Genomic DNA, 16,943 nt, shown 5'->3' with positions numbered 1-16,943 from the left:
TCTGCTTCCATGGTATCAGGGCCTTTTTTCCTTCCCTAGCTTGCCAAAGACAGTACATTCAACAAACAGTGAGCCACTCTGTTTGATGTCCCCTCAGTTAGGTGACCTGGGCAGCCACTTGGCTTACCCACTCCTAGGGCCAGCTTTGCAGTGGCAAAATGGACCTTTTCTTCAAAATGGAAGGTTGAAGAGGGCATAAAGTAGGCTGTGCTGCTACAATGGCTAATCACACCTTGAAGCGATTCACACGTCCACTGAAAACAAGCCCAGCCCAGTTTTCAGTGCACGTTTGTACTGCCAGAGGCTGACCGGCTCCCGGAGGAGGCATGGCGGCAAGGCCACTTAGCGAGGCCACTGCTTAGCCCAGGTTTGGGGCATGAGGGCGCCCCTAAAGCAGGCTAAATGCTCGTGTGGCACCTTCACATAAGTAGCCTTCTGACCAGCATTGGGAGGTTTCCCATAATGCATCATGCACTTGCATGGAGCATTATGGGTGCTCTAGTGGCCTCCCGGCCCCCAAACCTCCCTGCTCCCTCTCTGCTCCTGGCAGAAGCCAGAAATAGTCTGGGTGGCCAATTTGGCCACCAGCAACATGAATGGGCTTGTCTGTGGTGGAGGTAAGCTTTTCATGGTTCCCTCCCCTCGCCCCATCCAAGTCCATTCTCCAGTTGTGAGAATGGGCTCATTCAGCCCCTGCTTACTGAGGGACTGAAGTGAGCAGATTTGCCCTACTAGCTGAGCAGAGAGGCATCTTTTAAAGTCACGATTCTCTTATATTAGAGGCAGGGCTGTCCTTAGGGCATGGCAAGTAGGGTGACTGCCCCAGGCTCCGCTCTTTTAACCCCCATTAGAATTAACTGGAAGGGGGTCCCACACTGGCTGATTTGCCCCGGGTCCCACACCCCGAAAGGGCTCTCTAAGCACAGCCATGATTAGCGGGGGGGGGGGGGGAACTGTCCCTATCCCTCCAATGGTTGTTGCTGGTGTCTAGGAAACATAGGAACATAGGAAGCTGCCATATACTGAGTCAGACCATTGGTCTATCTAGCTCAGTATTGTCTTCACAGACTAGCAGCGGCTTCTCCAAGGTTGCAGGCAGGAATCTCTCTCAGCCCTATCTTGGAGAAGCCAGGGAGGGAACTTGAAACCTTCTGCTCTTCCCAGAGCGGCTTCATCCCCTGAGGGGAAGATCTTGCAGTGCTCACACATCAGGTCTCCCATTCAGATGCAACCAGGACAGACCCTGCTTAGCTATGGGGACAAGTCATGCTTGCTACCACAAGACCAGCTCTCCTCTCCTTTTGTTTCTGTTTGGATTGTGAGTCCTTTTGGGACAGGGAGAATCGTATTATTATTTTTCTGTGTAAACCGCTCTCTGTGAACCTTTGTTGTAAGAAAGTATATAAATATTCATAGCAGTAGTCGTTGTCGTTTGGCCTGAGTAGCCATCTTGCCAGACTGAGAGAATGAGGAAGTTTGGCTGCGGTTGCTGGGCAACTGTGGAATGAGCTTCCTGACCAACTAGAGGCCAAGAAAGAGATGGATGGATCTGGACCTGAAGTTTGTGCACTGAGAAAAGAGTACTTAACAAGATGTCTGTATGCCACTGGCTAGGTCTGAGCTTGGGGGATGAGGGTGGGTCAGAACATGAAGAAAGAACAAAGGGAGTGTGAAAACATAAACAGGTAGTAGGAGGGAATGCAGCAAAGTACTTGTAACCTTTTAGATCCTCCTCATCTATTCTTGTCAAAAGCGAAACAATCCAGAGACCCAAGCCGTCATCCCTGTGATAGCTTTAGTGTTTCATTTTTAGAGCATTTATTTAACTACAAAAGTTAAGATGATTTGTGGGGAAATATCTTATAAGAAATAATCATCTCTGCAGCTCAATCTCATTTTTAATACTTGCCATTTCTCCCTCAAGGCACTTTCCCTCTCATCCAGAGTTTTAGCAAAAGCTATTAAAATTGGCATGAAGCTGTCTGGTGGTAAGTAATGTAGCTGTGTATAAAAACCCAGCAGAAATATATGAAATTTAATATGCTGTGCTTTTAAAAAAACAACACCCACTTTTAATTCTAATGCTTTGTTCTTTTTTTAATTAGGTGACAGATAATTAAGTATTCATGTAATCAGACATTTGTGTCAAATTACTCTTTGCTCTATTTTTTGCTGTGAATACATAAATCTAATAATTTTTCCAAGATGAGCAGGAACATTGAAGTTTATAACATTTGTTGTTCCATGAATCAATGTAGTTTTCATTCTGAACCATTTCAGTGACTTATGGCATGATCTTAAAACTTGTTGCAGTGAAAAATGAATCTATCTGTTGGGGTTCTTTGACTGCTGTGTCAGGCGAAGTCACAACACATGATTCTAAATTTGTGTTGCAGGGTGTTACAATAGCATTGCAGGCAGATACATGGGTTGAAAACATTTAAAATTGAAATATTAAAGCTACAATTCTTAGAAAATGGAAATATCTCATTTAACTGAGGAGGATTTGAATCTAAGCATGCTTTGAATCGGGCTGAAAGTTAGGTCCTGTTTTGCTATTACAGAGCAAACAAGGTAACTAGCTAGGTCTTCACCCAGTGCCTACTTTCTTGAATGCATTGAGACACTAAGTGAGACCATAGCTATGACACCTCACCCTTGTTCCTCCAATTGTTTCTTCACATGCTCCTCCTCCTCCTCCTCTGCTGTTATAAGAAGGTCTTTAATTTTGCCCCATAGGATTAGATCAGTACTTGGCTGGTTCTCCTGTTCTCAGGGGTTATGAAATCCTCATCACCACCATACCTTGGATCATGTAGTTTGTACCTGCACAAATAGGTTTCAGGCTATACATTACAACATCCACAAATGTTCCAATGACTACATGGAAGTCAGGTACGCAGAAAGGAGTAGGACCTAATGCTATGATGTGTGTGTAGTTTGAATTTTTTGGGTCTCAGTTTACATTTTTGTACTTACACTAAAACTCATTTGCCTTTTCGTTGCCCATTCACCCATTATGCAGAGGTCCATTGGGAGCTCTTCACATTCTCCTTGCATTTTCACCATCCGGCATCCACAAACCTGGCTACCTGTTTATCTCTGACTCCAGGTAACAAGAAAGTCAGATAGTACTAATTCTAGCACAGAGCCTTGGAAGAACCCTCTTACCTTCCATCCTGAACATATGCAATTATTCTTATTCTTTGGTTCATTTTCTTTAAATAGTCACCAGTTCATAAGAGGGCCTACCCTCTTATGTTATTACTGTTAGGATCTTTGTTAATATCTCCATTACTCAGGGGTCTTTGTTGAGGGATTTGGCTGAAAGTTCTTTGGCGCAGGTGGTGGGTGGTGGTGGAGTCCAATTATACAAAGGCTACTGGATCACTGAAAGTATTGACAAATAAGTAGATAGCAAAAATGTCTATGGCTCGATGAGGCAAGACTTCCATTTGCAGAAGCCATGCTGATTCTCTCTCAGCAAAGATGGTTCTTCCATATATTTAATAATGCCAGCTTTCTAAGCATTACCCAACAATGCTTTCCACCTGTTTATTTGGAAAATAAGTTCGGCCAATAAGTCTATAATTTTTTCCTTAGTGTTACATTGGCTACCTTGGCAATGCTCTGGTAAGGAATCCTCTGATAAGGAATCCTCTTCCAATCCTGTGGTAAAAAGACTGGATACAACTCTTCCAGTGACTTGCTTACATGGAGCATCTGAAGCCACCTCGTGAATTTATTTGTTTTGCTTAGTTAGCAAATAACTGTAAATACTTGGGGGAGGGAAAGAAAGAAACTGTATGGGGTTCACACATTAAAAGAAGAGTATATCTGTAATTGTACTCTTTACAAATACATATTGTTTATTATGTAAACAGCCTAGAGATGCATATGTTGGGTGGTACAGAAATATGCAAAATACATACATACAGCTTTATTGCTTTCCCTGATAGAATTAGACAGAATTATGTTACTGCCAAAAAAGATGATTTAACACAGCAGTTTCCAACCTTGGATCCCCAGACATTGTTGAACTACAACTTCCATCATCCCCCGCCACAATGGCCTGCTGTAGTCCAAGTCATGGTCTAGCAATATCAGGGAATCCAAGGCTTAGAGCTTTTGGTGTATTATTTAATTATTTAATTGTTTATTTAATTTATTTATATACTGCCCTTCCTAAAGTGGCTCAGGGTGATTTACACTAACATCAGAAATACATAACAATTAAAATCAGAAACCAATTAAAAGCAGATTAAAATTGCAATTAAAACAAACTATCCTTAACAGCCAAGCTAAAAAGATGAATATTTAAGGCTCTCCTGAAGGCCTCCAAGGAAGATAATTCCCTCATATCCAGGGGGAGCACATTCCACAACCTAGGGACAACAACAGAGAAGGCCTTTTCCCACGTCACTACCAGATGAACTGGTGACTCCCGAAGACGGACCCCTCCTGATGATCTCAATGAACTGTGGGGATCTTGTAGTGAAAGTCATTCTCTCAGGTATCCCGGACCTAAGCCATCCAGGGCTTTAAAGGTAATAACTAGCACTTTTTAAGTTGCTTGGAAACATAGTATATGTACTACTCAACTACATGCAGCTTGTAGAGGTTCAGTCATACATTGGAAAAAGAAAACCTATCATCAAGGTATATAAATAATCTGTATCCGGAACCATTTTTATGACTGCAAAATGATCTCATTCTCCATCAGCTATATTTCTTGTTCCTAATTCGCTAGCAAAGACACCTCAACTATTTCCTAGTGTAATTAGCTAAAGCACTGCAACCCCCAGAATGAGTGAAGTGCTGCCAGGAAGACACTCAATACAAATAGGCACCCCTTTAAAATACAGCAGGGAGCCCCATCATGCATCATAGTTTTCAGCAGCAACCATGCCATGCCCATCATATATGAAGCACCCATCTTTTCTGGAACCTAGACTGTTCCTAAAAGTGCATATACCTATGCAAAAAGTCTTTTCACAGTTTAACCAAGAATGCAACTGTGGATATATTGAAGGACAGTGCATGAGAAAGGTTTGAAAGCCTCAAAACCCAACACGGGCTTTCGGTGTAAAAAGACAGCTGCAACTTCATGGTATAGTAACCTCTAGGTTGGACTACTGCAATGCGCTCTATGTAGGGCAATGCACTCTATTTAATACCTTTGTATGTAGTTCAGAAACTTCAGTTAGTTCAAAATGCGGCAGCCAGATTGCTCTCTGGGGTATCCTGGAGAGACCATATTATTCCTGTTCTCAAACAGTTGCACGGGTTGCCAATATGTTTCCAGGCAAAGTACAAAGTGCTGGTTATTACCTTTAAAGCCTTAATGGCTTAGGCCCAGGTTACCTGAGGGAACACCTTAATCTACAAGATCCCCACTGTCATTGAGATCATTAGGAGGGGTGCCTCTTTGGGTGCCACCATTTTATCTGGTGGCAACCAGGGACAGGGCCTTCTCGGTTGTTGCCCCTAGTTTGTGGAACACACTCCCCACGGATATAAGAGGACTGTCTTCATTGGAAGCCTTCAGGAGAGCCATAAAGACCCATCTTTTTAGTCTGAATTTTAATGATATTTAGTTTTAACATTATCTAGTTTTAATTATAATATTAATTTGCTTTTAGCTGGTTTTGATTTTAATTGTTAATTGATTTTAATCATTTTAAATTTTTTTAATGTAAACTGCCCTGAGCCACCTTTGGAAGAGCTGCATGCATGCATGTAAATAGATAGATAGAAAGGTAGCTCTACACTTTACTCAGCAGACACGATTGCTGCAGCTGCGTTAGTGTCCCTTTGGCACTTCCCCATCCCAGGGCAACTACAGCAATAAGTATTTAAGAAAGCCTGCTGATCAGACCAAATGTCCATCCAGTCCAGCATCCTGCTTCTCACAGTGGTCAATCAGATTCCTCCAGGAAGCCCAGAAGCCAGGCAGGAATGCCCTCTCTTGCTGTTGAACCCCAGCAATTAGGATACAGCCACTGAACATGAAGGTTCCAGATAATTATCATGGGAAATAGCCATTGACAGATGTATCATAGGAACATAGGAAGCTGCCATATACTGAGTCAGACCATAGGTCCATCTAGCTCAGTATTGTCTACACCAGTGATTCTCAAAGTTGGGTCTCCAGATGTTATTGGACTTCAACTCCCATAATCCCCAACCAAAGGCCACTGAGGCTGGGGATTATGGGAGCTGAAGTCCAATAACACCTGAGGACCCAAGTTTGAGAATTCCTGGGCTACACAGACTGGCAGCGTCTTCTCCAAGGTTGCAGGCAGGAGTCTCTCTCAGCCCTGTCTTGGAGATGCCAGGGAAGGGACTTGGAACCTCCTGCTCTTCCTAGGGCGGCTCCATCCCCTAAGGGGAATATCTTACAGTGCTCACACATCAAGCCTTCTTTGTGAATTTGTCCTTTTTAAAGCCATTTAGACTAGTGGCTGCCAGCATAGATTGTGAATTACATAAATCAATTGCAGAAGCCTATTGACACATTATGTTCAATGTACATACCATCTGGGTACAGCGTGTGCATGTACAGAGCTGTATGCACATATTCATATAGTATGCTCAACACAGGCACAGTGGTATTCCTCCTATCTGTACCCTGCAATTGAGGGGTCTCGTGACCAGGTTCACCTTTTAAATGAATACATGTGAACTCATTCACACAAAAACATGCACGTGCTTACAAACACCTATACACACATTCAGTGTAATGTCTGAATTTGGCTGGTGAGAACTTCTGTTTGTTTGTCCTGAACCTACCCTAATTCTAGTATTGCCATGGCCTTTTTTGTGTAGTGCCACAATTGTGGGTCTTGCCCAGAGAATTCGTCAGGACTCCACACTTGCTGTTCTTACAGACACACACTTGGCTTCTAATGGATGCTGATCTGAATTATGCAGCCTGTGGGTTCCCCAGAGGCATCTGGTGGGCCACTGTGTGAAACAGGATGCTGGACTAGATGGGCCTTGGGCCTGATCCAGCAGGGCTGTTCTTATGTTCTCTACTTTGATGGGTTTTTTAATTGGTACAGTTGATTTCACATTGCTGTGATTTGTTCTTTTGTTCTGTTGACTTTTTCTCTTTTTAAATTGGTGTTCTTGTTTAATGTTTTAATGTTCAGTTGCAAATTGCTTTGTTAAGATGTTCATTTTAAAAAGTGAACTATGGCTCTATTAAATATATATTATGAGAAAGGGAGAAAAACCTCTTTGTACTCACTTTCACCATATCATGCACCATTTCAGAAACCTCTGTCACATCCTCCACTTAGCCATTCCTTTTCTAAGCTATAAAGCACAAACCCCTTAGCCTTTCCTTGCAGGAAAAATGCTCCAACCCTTTGACAGATTTGGGCTACCCTCTGCACCTTTCCTAGCTCCACGATGTCCTTTCTGAGATAGGGCAGCTAGAAATCTATACAGCAGGGGTTCCCAAACGTAGCTCTCCCAGATGTGGTTGGATTACAGCTCCCATCATCCACAGCCACAGTAGCCTTTAAACCCAAGTTTGAGAGCCCTCAGTATACAGTAGGCTTGTTCACACGACTGTGGGTTGGAGGGCAGGCAAGCTCCTACCCCATTAATAGCACATGAGCAGCATCCACTGTTGAACTTGGCAGCTGCAAGCCCTGCCCCTGCATAGAAATTCCTCCAGGGGTGCCTCTGTCTTCTCAGCATGCTTTGCAGTGCCAGCAGATGGGAAAGCTTCACAACATCAGTGGCCGTGAAGGAGCAGGAGGTGGAAATAGTCCTGCAAAGCTACTGCTGTTTCAGGATCATAGTGTGTGCTTTGCAGGCTAGCACATCCATTGAAGGCAGCCACGGTAGCTACAGCTCTCTATGGTTGCTGTGCAGGAGAGGATGGGTAAGGTGCCGTTTGAGCGGGTAAAGAAGCATATGAGTTCTCATGACCAAGGTAGGAGTGATATGTCCTCTTATCCTGCCTCGATGAAAAGCTGGGTAGTCCTGCTTGGAGCAACCTGGGCTGGAGGGATTTGCAAGGGTTCTGACAGTCATGCAAAACAGGATAAATCACCTCCATCTCCAAATTTAACAGTCGTGTGAACTAGTCTAGTGTGTCAATCTTATCTACTATGTGAAATGTGAGAGCCACCCTCATTTGGGTCTTCCTTTCCTCAGTTGCTTGTACAGAAAGCTATGCTGGAGTGGGACAATCCCTTCTCTCCCTTCCCTTCTTCAACAACTCTGGTGTAAGAATACTCTCTGCCTGTGAAACCAGAGGTTAGGCTATTTGTTACTTTCATAGTGCTACATAGAAGAGGACATAAAATCATGCACTGAAGTCTTAGCAAGCATAATTTAGCGTTCCCCATATAAGGTGCCTTGATAGATACCTGCAAATGTGGCAGATACCTTCTCCCTTACTTTAATATCACAGTTCTCCTGGAAGCATCTATCTCTGTGAGGCTTTTGAAGGATAATCTAGCAAGTCTGCATTTACCACAGGGATATTTATAAGAAAGTAACGCATATATTAGTTCCACCTTTAGTAGGTCTATAAATATACTTCTAGGCGTAGACACCAAGGCGTCGTCTCTTCTTCTAATCTGTAAGATGTGATCCAATGTCTGCAGTTATTTTGAAGCATCCTTCAGTATCCAGACTTCCTATTTCTGGCTGCATAAAGGAACCAGGGTGCTTACTGAGATGATCACAACTGGAATACAGGGGGGGAAGAGTGTTGTGTTGTCTTGCACTAGTTTGGTTTTCAGAACCCATCACAGGGGTACTTCCTGGATGTCCTTGAGGCCAGGCACTTACAGCATTGTCCACTTACAGCCCTTGGAAGTGGTAGTGTTACTTAGGGCAGGGCTTCTCAAACGTGGCTCTCCAAACATTGTGTGACTACAACACTCCAGCTACAAGAGCCTTTGGCCATTGTAGTCCAACAACATTTCTCCCCATCTTCATTCTCCCCCACCTCCTGCTTCAGCCCCAGTCTGTTCTCCCCCTCCCAGTCTGCTTTCCCTCACCGGCCAGCCTGGCCGGTGCTTTTTAGTTCTCCCCACTGCCGTTTCCTCCCCTGCCCTCCCCACCACTGCCATTTTTTCCTGCCTGCCTCCGCCTTCTCCCACCTGTCCCCACCTCCTCCAGCTGCTGGCCAGCACCAGCATTTGCCTGCCACCGCCATTATCTCTTTGGCCCACCGGCCGGATGGCTGCCGGCACCACCGCCATTTTCTTCCTCCTGCCCATCCTTGTCGCTATCCGGCAGCTCTCCAAACTCTTGCAAGAGCTGCCACGCATGGGATTAGCCATGGGTATGCCTTAGTGAATTGTATATAAAGAAGATAGGTAGCCATGCACAGAGAAGCTCTATCCTATGAACCGTGAAACTGCCAAAATAGTTTTAATTATGTCTATAGCCACAAGTACTAATCTCTCTCTCTCTCTCTCTCTCTCTCTCTCTCTCTCTCTCTCTCTCTCTCTCTCTCTCTCTGTAACAGCAAAACCTCAGGTTCACACTGTTCCAGATGCCTCACTCTATATTACATGGGGCTATTCCACCGATGCTGAGTCTGACAAGGCAACAGTCCTGGCTATAACATTCCAGATGGAGCATGTTGTTTCTCTTCCTTTGGACAGTGCAAGCCTGGCTGCCTTTTATACTTGAGATCCTGCGGTGCAGGGAATTCTGTGTACTTGTCCCAATCTCCTCATTTGTCTCCAAGGCCTGTTACTTTCAAAGTTAAATTATCAACCTCCATGACCCCAAGCTGAGAAGGTAAATGCAAATTTCATGGCAATGAAAATGCAGAACTCCCATTTCATGCTCCAAGGAGAGAGAGAGAGGGCTGCAAAACCTGATCCAATTTCTGAGCCCTTCCATAACTGATAGATCTGATCTGATCTGGTCCCGCTGTGGCCACATCTGTGTCTATAAAGTCATCACCATATTCTGTGCTTTTCCCCTGAAAGCAACCATTGGGCGGGGTGTGTGTGTGTGTGTGTTGATCATTTGCCCTCTGCCACCTATTGAATGGATTCAATTTCTGTGCCTGTGTTGCTTCCTCCCAAATCTGTCACCGAATCCGTGCCAGTGCCTTCCAACCCAATTGGATGCCTTGCTGTTTGAAGTGGAGCAGGTGAGTCCTGGCTTTGGCTGTTCCTGTGCACAGCGTGAATCTGCCCCGTTCATCTGTTCATAAGAGCTGAGGCAGCATCTGGTTGCACAGTGGGAGCTGAGTTGGAAACTGCTCCCGCGCAGTTTATAAAGATCAATTTTTTAAATGAATGAATGTATTCATTCTCCTTGCTGTCAGAGCTGCTCTGCCTGCCTTTCAGTCTGCCTGCTAATACCCTGGCCTTGTGCTTAGCTGGCGTCTCAGTGCATTTGCATCCACTACTGACTGGCAGGAAGCACAAGATGGATGGCGCTGATGCTTCTGCTAAGTATGGTACAGAGCAAGGCCACTGAGACCGCAACCTTTGTCACTTTGGTTGGTCCTCATACAGGCATTACTGGACGGTGGCTTTGGGACGTAATCAGAATGGTTTTGTACAAAGGGTTGGTATATGGGTGTTTTCAATCCTTGCCTTAAAGCCAGGTTTAGGAATCCTGTGCCAGAATTAAACCCAAACAATTTGTTGTCATGCATAGGGGTCCACAAATTTAGGCTTAGCTCACTAGCCTGGCAGAATTTAGTTTAGTTTTATAGCTGCTTCTCTCATACACACAAAGTAATCTTATATAGATTTAACGAAGGGGTTATTCAGAAACAACTCAATTTTCTCCTTCCCTTTCCCATCCTTTTCCCTTTCTGACTCCACCTCCCATGCTCTCTATAGGATCCCCACTCAGACACACTTCTAAACAACAATACATAAAAGATCCTGGATAGAATACAAGTTTATTTGTTATGGTCTAAGACCAGCCAGACCAGCCATTATTTGTGGTTGCCACCAACCCCTGGCCCCACTCTTACTTCAGATCCTTTTCTGGCACAGAGGCGAAGAACTTAGGAGAGAAGTGGGGTCTTCTGACATTTGCACTGGGATATGGAGATAGTAGAAACAGTGGGAGCTCCCTCCTGCTGCTCAGAAAATATTCCTGTCAAAAATGGCAATGGAAATGAGACCTCTGGGGATGAGATCTGTGAGGTGCTGGGTGTCCTGCTTGCCAGAGGGCTGGGGGCACTTGCCACTGGTGAGACGGCAAGTGGATTTGTGGGTGCCTGGTCATGAAGCATAAGCTAGCATTCAATGAGCTGGCAAACCATAGAACACAAGAGTCACATTGCTGTGATTATTGGATGGAGTGCACAACCACACACTATGCCTTGACTGGTCTCCCTCTCAGATGCAATTTCTGTGTTTTGTACAGGACCTGCTGCCAAATACAATAATATCATATGCAGTGCACCTATGGGAGAAGTGGGTGAACTTCTCAATGCCTGGTAGAGAAATAACCCAGTGGTGCAAAGATTTGGCCTCAACGCATCAAAGCTGGATCATTTGTATTTCACCCTGGCCCGGCTCAGAGGTAGCTGCTTCCCCTGCTTATCTCCATATAGAGCTGTCCATGGACAGTACCAAAGGGGGCCCTTAAAAAGAAGTGAAACTGCAGAAAGTCCTGCTGACATCTTGGAAGTCATGCGAGGAATACTGGGAATGTAGCCTTTCCCAGGGCTTTCTCCATAGAGCCCCATGAGGAAAATGCTGGGATAGGAAGTGCTCTATTTCCCAGCATTCCTCATGCACCTTTCAATATTGTACTCCCTATAGCAGGAGTATCACTGGGGCTTTCCACTGCTTCCCTTCCCTTTACGCGCTCTCCCCAGTGCACAGTCCGCTTTTCATGGAGGGAAGTGGGAGGTGCAGCTGCCTCTAGTCTGCGCAGGGCTAGGGGACGTTGCATGTGATTCCGCTTCAACACTTTGGAGTGGAATCTTTCCACAGTCCAAGAATCCAGCATTCTGCGGCTAATTTCCCAGATGCCTAATAGGCCTCCAGTAATCCTGGCAGAGCTGAGTGTAGGCAGCTTTCTGGTGGGAGCTAGATGTCAAGCCAGGGATTCCATCAGAGGCCAGTAAAGAGCCAAGCAAGTTCCAGTCTGAACCGAAAGCCGTTATAGCCCTTCCTGTTGAGGAGAGCCAATGGCTAGCCTCTGTGTGTGTGTGTGTGTGTGTGTGTGTGTGTGTATGTGTGTGTGTGTGTATGTGTGTGTGTGTGTGGACTTACTGCAGTACCTGGAAATCCTTCACCGGCCAGGGCGGTGCTCCGACTGTTGTCCTAGTAGCAAAACATACAGGGAAGCTGTATATTGAGCTCTGGGTCCTGGTTCTAGTCCTGGCAGCTCCTAACATCCAAGTGCCCACACCCAAAGATCCTTCTAAATTCTCCCCCACTGGATACATCTGTGTTTGCACCCTACGAGCCACATACTGAAAATGACAAGTGCACCAGAACTAAGCTAGTTTGTTTCAAGGGCTGTTCCAAAGGAGGGCAGGGGTGGGCAAGCACACCCCCCCCGCGCACACACAAAAACCAAGAGGCTTGCCCCCACCCTCATTTATGTTTTAGGAATATAATATGTGGGGCACAGCTCACCCACCCATAAATGCTCCTTGCCTCATCAGTGCCCCCTTCTCAATTTTTTCCTGGTGCCACCACTGGTCTGTTTTCAGACATTTCTTCACTAATTGGTCCCTTACAATAATTCAGAACAACTCACATTTTCAAAGTGTTGCAGAAAGAGCCCTGAGAGATGCAGAGAGAACTCTGCCAGTAGAGCTGACAACTTTTTTCTTGGCGGGGGCATGTACTTTTAAGAGCTGCATAACAGGCAGAAATATAGCAGGTGAAGGTTTTCCTATTACTGCCTCTCCATGCTGGGAAAATATTCTGCTTTGAATTTTCGCCAGTCATACAGTTGTCAAACGCACTGAAGCTCTGCCAGAAACAAACTGTTGCAAACTCTGCTTGCCAGAGACATCCCGTAAAGTTACCTGCTGCACAGTCTGGGCTATTTCTCTTAAAGGATACAAGATGAATTCAAGATTTTATACCATCTGGTATGGCTTGGTTTCATTCTCAATGGGGTGCTAAAACTCAATTGTAGAAGTGATGCTCACATCCCACATGTGGTATACATGGGGGGCAGGATTTCCCAGCCGGAAGACCATGGCATTCCATGCATGCCTAAAGGAACTCTTGTTTATTAATGGTAAGGTAAGTGTGCCATCGAGTCGGTGTCGACTCCTGGCGACCACAGAGCTCTGTAATTGTCTTTGGTAGAATACAGGAGGGGTTTACCATTGCCTCCTTCCATGCAATATGAGAGGATGCCTTTCAGCATCTTCCTAGATCGCTGCTGCCCAATATAGGTGTTTCCCATAGTCTGGAATTAGTGCTGTACAAATCCAGAAGCCAGGTGCTTTTGTGTGTTAAACACTGCAGCCCAGCTAACTCTAAAGGTCACCACCTGCCACTAATTCAGCTATTATTTTGCAAATCTTCCTTTGGCAAACATTAACACACATACACCCGGCTCTTTTTCCCACTCGCAAACTAGTGAATACTGGTTCCAGGTAAAGCTGATGTGAGTCATACCTCCAAAAGGACAAGTGTCTCTCTCATTGGTTGAAGGAGGAGCTAAGAAGGTGACGTGAAGCTGCCTTTGTTTATCAGCTCTGCAGATAATTTGAGAATTAACTTTTATTATGCTCCTACCTTAGTCAGACTGGGTATATTCTGTTTTGAGCTGTTCTTAATAGTTTTTTTTTACTTCATTCTATTTTATTTTCTTATTTTATTTTTGTTATTTGACTCTTCTGGGTGCTCCTGGCGATCTCGAGGGCACCTTTATCTGGTTCTCATTATTTCATTATGATTAGAAAGAAGTGTAACAGAAACCCTCCTCGGGACTATCGTAGAGAAGATTGTTTGATTTTGAAGGCTTCTAATCAACCCCTCTCCAACTAGACTAAGATTGATTCTTCCATGACAAAGCGGAGGAATGTAAGTGCTGTTACAACTAACTTACTAGACTCCTCGGGTAATGATATCCAACTGAACACCTCCCTTAAGGTTGCTGAGATTCAGGAGGGTATTACTAGAGCTACTGAAATTCCAAAAGGACAAGTCATAGCCCAGTGGTAGAGCATATGCTTTGCATGGAGAACATCTGAGGTTCAATCCCTGGCATCTTGTGATTGTGGAAGACATAGGGTTGGGAAGTACCCCTGTCTGAAACTATTGAGAGTGACAGTGACAGGGTAGTATTGTCAGGGTAGACAATACTGAGCTAAACAGACCAAGAATAAGGCAGCTTTATAGTGTATGCTCATATAGGTTTGACATGGCCAATGATACATATGGTGAACTGACAGCAACCCATATCTTTCACATGACAGGTTTTTCTTTCATCTTCAGTCATACACTGCACCATCATGCTTCCCAAGTATTTGTGGTACAATAGGGATGTGCACAAAATTGGAAAACCTGGTTCAGCTTGAATTGAACTGGACTTGAGCCCAACCGGGTCTGGTTCGGTTTTGTGCACAGTTGAGGCAGGCCTGGTTTGGTTCAAATTGAACCATTTTGGGGGCCGCAGTGCGCACACAGAGGGCTGAAAGGAGCCTGTAATGGGCTGAACCAGTCTATCAGGTTTGTTTGCAAAGAGAGAGCTGGGAGCTGCTTTGAAGTGTGGGGCACTATCGGGTTTGTTGAAGAACGAAGAGAGGGCAGGTAGCTGCCTTAAAGTGTTTGTCGGAGATTCGCACTGAGTTGTCCCTGCAGTGAGTCGGTCATGTTGAGGTGTCCCACAGTGAGTTGGCTGCAGAGAGTTGTCCCATTCCCTATCACAGTCTTGTCAAGATCAAAGTGACATTTATTTTTATATAGCTTCAGTCCTGTCTTTTGGAATGTCTCAAAAATTGCCTTTAATCTATCACAGAGCTCTTCAACATTTGTGGCATACATAACCACATCATCCAAATACCAAAGTACTCCAGCAAGACCTTGCAAAATAGAATCTATAGCTTGTACTCATATACAGGTCATCTGTATTAATATTCAGAGATGGTGGAGCTGCAAAGCCAGAGTGAGACGTGCTGGTGTAATTGTTTGATATCCCATGTTAATTGACAATTGTTGTGTGTTCTCTTCTTTAACAAATAGCTCCAGAGTTGTAAATTATATTAAGGTATTTAATAACATTATTTAACTTAACAAATTATCTAAACCTTTTGTTTCCTACCAGTCTCTGTCTCTAAGTTTCTGTTTGTGCTGGTACTTCCTGTCTCCGCTGCCACTTCCTGTCACTGCTGGGATCTGTAGTACTGCAGGAAATGCTGTAAGCAGCTACACTACAACAATTATATATTGTGCTATGTTATCCAGCAACAGCCTCTCCCATATCCAGGATTCTTCTATAATGTTTGTTGTAAAGCAAGACCTATTCAGCAAACGCCCCCTTTCCTTAAACGCTTCCTCCTTATAGCTTCTGCCTCTATTGCTTTGTGCTCAGTATGGCAGTGAAATTACTGATGAATTGCACCTTAAATAGTCAGTTCCTCTTTCCCTCCACCATGAGAAACAGACAAATTCAGGGGCAATTCAAGGTATTGTTTTATGAGTACTATGCTGTGCTGAGCAGGAAGCTGTAAAGAGGAAGCATCTAATTGAATACACAGTAGTCCTGAGAAGTCTCAAGAGCACTTTATAAGTCCACACTGGTCAGGCTGGCACTGCAACTGTATTTTAGATGAGGGGGGAAAATCACAAATCAGTTCTAAAAATAGGGAGAGGACAACACAGAACACCTTGCAGTGCAAAAGGTTGGCAACAAACCTGTCTAGATTCGCTATAAAAAGGGAGCTTATGAGGAATGGGAGTTCTACACTAAATGACTACTGTGGATGACTACTCTCAACATCATTGGTGGCTGGTGAGGGCTACATTGGCAAGGCCATGAGAAGTACCTTTAAAAAGTGATTACCAGGGGTACTGCTGGCACCTGCAAGCTGCCACGAGCAGCAGCACCTCAACCAGCATCCTGCCTGGCAGCTGCCATGGCTCCAGCACTCACCTGGCCTCTGCGCTTGCACAGAGGCCATTTGTGTGGGTAGCATGGTGTTGCTGACCATGCAGATCATGTCTACCCACACGCAGAGGCCTGGTGAATGCCAGAGCCATGGCAGCTGCCACATGGGATGCCAGGTGAGGCACCAGTGCTCGCGGTGGCTTGCAGGTGCTGGCGATACCACTGGTAATAACTTTTAAATGGTATTTCTTGTGGCCCTGCCAGCGCAGCCCTCACCAGCCACCACTGGTTGACATGGAACTGCCAATGGCCATTGCTCAGAGTATAAGGTAGTGAGAGCTCCTTTCCAGGCAACAAAAGCCATTTGAGCCCTCCTTGGTAGCTACCGTTCACTCCTCTTGTGCTACTAAATGTTCTGCAGCTACCTGAGGAGCTGGCACACTTTTCCTGATGACTTTGCACCTTTTCTGAATTGCTGCCTCCTCCAGAGACTCAGATAGCTTAGCTGCTTAATGACAGGAAATCAGTTTCATTTGTTTTCCCTCTACCTTTCCTCTGCAATTTTCAATTATTTGCAATGCCGCAGATTCCCTTGGGGAAATCCACTTGGAAAGCACAACCAAATAATGTTTACCGAGTCATTAATGTTTTGCAGTTAGCTTGTAAAAACAGTCTCTCTCTGAAAATAGTCTCACAACGTGTGTGCTTGTAAACACACACACACACACACACACACACACACACACACAGAGATACATACAAAATCCCTCATACTTTGATGTTGTCATTGACAGGACAACAACTGCCACTATCATATCATTTCCTGTGTGCGAGAGACATTTCCTGTCTTTTGTGGGAGCAGGGTGCAACCAAACAGGGCAGCAATGGGATTGTGTTGTTGAATA

The 16,943-nt window shown here is 44.8% G+C and overlaps 1 long non-coding RNA gene across 1 annotated transcript; it reads left to right on the top strand.

Annotated features, from left to right (window-relative positions):
* The first annotated feature begins 1,516 nt into the window (after positions 1 to 1,516).
* Positions 1,517 to 15,038, top strand: LOC128331738 (uncharacterized). Its single transcript, XR_008310417.1, has 6 exons — positions 1,517 to 1,685; positions 1,925 to 1,988; positions 3,026 to 3,112; positions 9,500 to 9,777; positions 13,889 to 14,012; positions 14,950 to 15,038. It is a non-coding gene; the product is annotated as an uncharacterized LOC128331738 (long non-coding RNA).
* Positions 15,039 to 16,943: the final 1,905 nt, after the last annotated feature.

This window comes from Hemicordylus capensis, chromosome 6 (genome assembly GCF_027244095.1).
Source record: "Hemicordylus capensis ecotype Gifberg chromosome 6, rHemCap1.1.pri, whole genome shotgun sequence".
In the NCBI taxonomy this organism is placed as follows: Eukaryota; Metazoa; Chordata; class Lepidosauria; order Squamata; family Cordylidae; genus Hemicordylus; species Hemicordylus capensis.
Note: the sequence above shows the minus strand (reverse complement) of the source record. Positions and strands in the feature narration are given on the sequence as shown.